A 6,000-nucleotide genomic window follows, 5' to 3' on the forward strand; every position below is an offset into this window, starting at 1 on the left:
AAAGGACAGTTCTCAGAACCCGCAAAACCCACGTAGCTAGTTTACCATTTTCACTTACTACAAACACTTGAACGCCAAACAGTAATCGATTATCGCTCAGACTGGGATCACATGATCCTTCAGAAGTAAAGCTTTCGTTTGATTGATTGATCTCTATGCGGGACAGAGCTGCAGCCGAAACATTTTCGGCGAAGTTTAAAAATTCCCGGTGTATCGTTTCCATAGCTCTCGTAAACGGCCCCATACCTCAAATAGCTTAGCATCTTGTCAAATCAAAATCTGGTCCTGGGCATATTGGCGAGATGGCAAATAGTGTGGTTGGCTGTAATCTATTAAGCCAACGATTCTCAAACCATTTTTCTTGTGCGAACTACTTTTACAAAGTTAAATGTTCTGCAGGCCACTTTACTCTTGTCCCATTCGAAAGCAGTTTTTTAGCAGAGGTTACTACTCGTACACTTATATTTTTAAAATGCAGGTAATTAAAATTCCTTTAATTTTATATTGGTACTAATCAGTTATATTAACAGAATGAAAGTTGCATTGTTTTTTTTTTTAATAATACAAGGCTTATTATAGTTTGGAAAATCTTTATCTTATTAACTAAAAACTAAATATATATTGGTACTCGCTTTAACGACATACATGAGCGAGCCGACTTTTCCATAGCTATATCCAGGGCCGAATTAAGACTTTTAGAGTTTCTAAGCCCTTAAAAGAATTTGATGTCTCACATGCATGGTGGCATAAAAAAACTTCTCCGATACATGAACCCCTAATGGCTTATACTCTCAGCCAATCGAAATGAAATATCAGATATAGTTATTTGAAAGTATGTGCTCGATTTAGAACAACAGAGCTATCATGGTTACGATAACAGTGAAAATATTTTGAAATTTTCAAATGGCAACATCCACTTCTTTCCGGCGGAAACTCATCAGCGCATTGAGAAACCATAAATGGCATTGGGACAATACACATATGTCGAAAATTGCCGGCGTAAAACATTTGCAAACAAAAACATTGCAAAGGATCACTCTCAACACAAGAGAGGAAAAGACATGTATTATAATTACAAGTTTTCAGCGCGTACAACGTTTCAAGATACATTATAATCCGAAACGTTCAAGTTTCGTTGCCACCGGGATCCCTCGATCTCACTCCCATGAATTTCTAGTTCTGGGGTTATCTGAAATCGAATTTGGTCACATCAAATACATAGGATTTGCAGAGTTGAAGATGCCATAGAACTTGAAGTTATACAGATTCCTCCTGCGATGTTAGTTCATTATTATTGTCAACAATTCCTGGCATGCAATGCGTTATGGTCCACGAAGGGGGGCATGTCAAAAACTTGTAAAAAATTTTTCTTCTCTCCTCTGTTATGTTGTTATGATCCTCTCCCAGTGGTCGACTGAGAGCAATTCCGGCATTCCTGCTAGGTCAGTATCTAGACAGACTCGATTTCTGGGATAATATTAACAGATTTCACAGTGACTGGAACCATTGTTTATTCCGTGGTAGATTCAAGCTCGGCAGGAACCACATGGTACTGTCTTGTTTGCCCCTTTGTTGTGGGGACATGATTTGATATCGAAGGCTGTCGTTAAAGGTTTGGCTTCCCTTGGTCAACACTGGAGGACGTTCATGTCAAACAAACGTTCTTTGATTTTAGATAGATGCCACGCTGTCCACCACTGACTTTGTGTGCGGTTACCCAGATTTTGCGAAACAAAAATTGTTTCCCTAGGTTTCATGCCTCCTTGGATCGCCTCTAGGGGTTGGGGCATCTTACTGTGTAAAGGCAGCCTCGAGCTAGTCAGGTCTGGATGCCCCTTCCTTCTAGTGTACAGTGTACTGTTGTCATGGTCCTTTACAATGCTCTTTTTTGTAAATGTTTTATGCCGACAATTTTCGACATGCATGTGTCTTTCCAACGCCATTTATAAATTTTTAATGCGCTGATAATTTTTTTTAGGAAAAAAAATGGGTGTTGCCTTTCGAAAATTTGGAAATATTTTCACTGTAACCGTAATCGTGAGAGTTCTGTTGTTTTAATTTCAAACGCATGCCTTCGAATAACAATATTTGAAATTTCATGTCGACTGGTTGAGCGGATAGGCCGCTAGGGGTTCATATATCCGGGAACTTTTTGTATGAACATCCTGTAGATGTATACTCCAATTTTTTCACCCTGTCTGTTCTGGTTTAGCTGTACCATGCATTCCATGGTAAAACCAGCAAGGAAAAATGTTAGGTGCATCCTTTTCTGAATACCTAAGAACTTTTTTGTAGTGCTCCCTTTCCCTGATGTCCTAAGCACGGGCTTAATGGTCAATGACTAATCCAGGCATGGCTGCTCTATGTTCGGATTTTCTTTTAAGCTTAGCATACATTAAGTCAGTTTCGGTGTTTAGTTTTTATTTGAGATGAAAAGAACCCTTTCTTACACAGATACATTGAATCAAACTGAATTATAATTTTAAAGTACTATTGGACACTTCACTATATTTCGCTTTCATTGGTAATGAGGCGCAGAAAGTAACCATACTTTCTGCTTTTAATTTTATTTTAAGTCTGGTGTCATTCGAGAGTTCGATTAACTGTTCTCTTTCATTCAGTGACAATTTGTTATTCTCAAAATCGCAATGAAAATGATCAAGAACTCACGATAATTTATTAGAAGTCTTGGAAAACCAGTTTAACTACTTGAAAAAACAATTCAGATTGTAACCTCAGAGTATCAAGATACGAACATGTATCATTTATAATTTTTTTAAACAGCAATACCATTTTCCACTGAAAAAAATCTAAGATTGAAAATGGTGAAAATTTCTCTGTTTTACACAGCTGGCCAGAAGACCAGTTTTCCGCTCAAAGCTCTTTAATTTCTCACGGAGAATGGCGTTGAGAATAGTAAAAACATTTACTTGTTGTCGGCGGTTTAGTTCGTTTAGTTTTGAGAATATACTGAGTTATGAGTTCCTTGATCTTTGAGAAAGAAATGCCAGTTTTCTTCATCAGCAAAAAATGTTTAAAAAAACTCTTGTTGATTTCGTTGAAATATAATACGAAAGATTTGTAAATTTAGGATGAAGACTGGAAGCCCTCGAAGACCGCGGTTTAAGAAACTCCGTATTAAATGACCCAATCCAATAAATTCTACCAGAAAACCTTCTTTTCTTCAACTATTTTTTTACGAAAGGTGAAGCAATTTCAAATTATTTTTCTAGTTATTCTAAAGGATTTTATAATGTGTAAAGTTATTGCTTGCTGACTGGTATCTTCGTCCCAAGTTCCTTTGAACAAATTTTTTCACAGAATAACACATTCTCTAAACTGTATACAGTTAACAGTCGTCTGAAATGAGCCAAAATGTGTCTCAAGTATGCTAAAAATTTTTAATGAAAATTGGCCTAGTAGACATGTGCTCAATTGATTTTGATGGCTGAAAAACTGTTCCGCCTTTTATTGTTATTAATAAAGTATTGCAAAAAAAAAAAAGAAAAAAAAAAAAAAAAAAAAAGAAAAGAAAAGAAAGAAAGAAAGAAGATACCCGTCAGTTAACATTTAGAAGAGAAATATCTAGCGCCATCTGTTGATACGAAGGGAAAACATGAACTGTATACCAAAACTTATAGTTAAAAGTTAGAGGATTACAAAATTAGCGCTGAAATCTTTAGCATGCTAAATTTGTATAAATGTTGAAAACCTGGAGAAAACCTACATTTCATTTGCCTCGCCCCCTTTTTTTTATTCAAAATATTTAACAGATGAAAATGTTAATGCATTTTTAAAAAATTAATTTTTTCAGAAGTTATAGGTTTTTTTTTTTTTTTTTCCTTTTTCTTTCGAGCTTAAGTTTTATATTTTTAATTTATATTTTTAATATAAAATCGTAAATTTTAGATTAATAACCATCTGCTTCATCAACATTTTATATCTTTTGAAAATATTTCTACAAGAAATGTTTGCAAAAGCGCAAGATACTGAAGGCAACTGCAGCACAAATTAATTAAATGATCAGTTTTCATAAGCTAGAATGCCGAAAATATCTGTGTTACTGTAAATACGATTCTTTGTACCTGTGTGGTAAATTCCATTAATCTATTTCGTGCCCCGCGATCAAGGATTTTCGACAGAATAGGAAATTGAGGGCAAAATGGTGACGTAGGTTGGAAACTGGCTTACAGGCGCAGAGCAAAGAGTAGGTGTCAATGGGCAGTTTTCTCGTCTAGGTCAACGCTATATTACAAGAGCAACAACTGAGCGCATTTGGACAAGCATTTTGATCGTTTTTAGTGTGTACTGGTGTCATTATTTTCTTCCGAGGCAACTTATAGAAGTAATTAGAAAATAATGTACAGTGAGCTTCTGATAAATACGTTGCGTATGAATCGGGAAGTGTAATATTAAATGATGAAGAATATGTATGTATGAATGTATGATCTTCCACTGTATAAAAAGGGCAGCACTTAGAGCCAGCAAATTTCGAATACACGTAGTACTCCACCCGAACATGTGCACCTCTAAAAGGCATAATTTTAAATTTCGAATTTTTAAAAACTTAATTTCATATTTTGTACGAATTTAATGAATTTGTGTTTAACAAACTCAGAGATTTAAACACGAGTAGGGGTAAAATAGCTCGAAATGGAACATTTTCATCTCCAGCGTGACAGATTATTGCCATTCCGCAAAATGTAAAATATTTATATTTCAGTTTTAATCAACAAACCCGATTTGAAAACAATGCTTTGCCACTGCCTTAAAACAAAGTACTTTTATCGCCTACGCGTCAATGTGTTGCCCTTTAATGAAACCGAAAGATACTTAACTTTCATATTCACTCTGTTATAGAGTAACAAATCAAGCGATTTAAAAGCAATAAACGCCGTTTTCAAGAGTATTTTTTTCTATTTTTTTATCTGATTGATTTAAATAAAAATGTACGCAAATCATTAATTGTCTAATAAGAAATTTTAAATAATTTTAAGTAATTTCATTAACTGAATAAAATCATGTATATTTTCTCTTATTTAGGAAAATTCTTTTAAGAAGCCAGTCTAAAAGTAGTTTTTTGCTGCCGAAAGATAGGAAAATTACTCATAAACAGGAATGAAGTGCTGTTAGTAACCTTTTCCTGTTAATTACGATGTAGGTTATTCCTTTTTACTTCCTTGTACGAAGTAAAAAGGAAGTATTGTAATCGCGAAAAGCTTTAGGCAGCATATTTCAACGAAAATATCCACTTTGACCGCTTTCGAATGCAATTTAACGATGTTTTTACGTGATATCTGTACGTAAGGACAGAATAAAAGACTCTTTTTCTCCAAAAAAATTATAAAACTGCTTTAAAATTAATTCTGAAGAGAATTTTTCGTGGCGTCTGTACGAACGTGTGTACGCAAGTGCGTACGTACGTATCTCGCATAACTCAAAAACGAGTAGCCTCAGAACGTTGAAATTTTGTATATAGGACTGCTATAACATGTAGATGTGCACCTCGTATTTTGGTTGCAATCGGCCGCGCCTAACGTATATAAATATATTTACATATATATCCACTCTGTTACCCGGCTCAGTGATCTCAGTTTCTTTACTCGTATATGATTGTAAATTGTACATTTTTTTGCATTAAAAATTATTGAAATATGTTGTTTTTATCTTCCGGTTAAGGTTTTTATGCCTTTAGTAAATCTGTATGCAATATTTTTAGAATTATCAACAATTTTAAAGTTGTTTAAGTGCCGCTAAGCCTTTTTTTTTATGACGGCCATTGATTGTTTACATTTGAAACAGCAGACTAGTGGATTTGTTGCCAGTCTAAAGAAACTTAGCTTCGCATCAACAAAGATAACGCCTTTATTTATTATTGCCAATTAAACCATGCTTAATCCTTTATGGAATTTTTTCGAGGAAATAAGCGTTTAAGATTTACTTCGTAATTTTTAATATAGATATTTTGAGTTTTTATGTATTTTTGCCTTCTCGCGAAGT

Source organism: Stegodyphus dumicola, chromosome 7 (genome assembly GCF_044657685.1).
Source record: "Stegodyphus dumicola isolate Sdum_Otavi_A_Nest chromosome 7, ASM4465768v1".
Lineage (NCBI taxonomy): Eukaryota > Metazoa > Arthropoda > Arachnida > Araneae > Eresidae > Stegodyphus > Stegodyphus dumicola.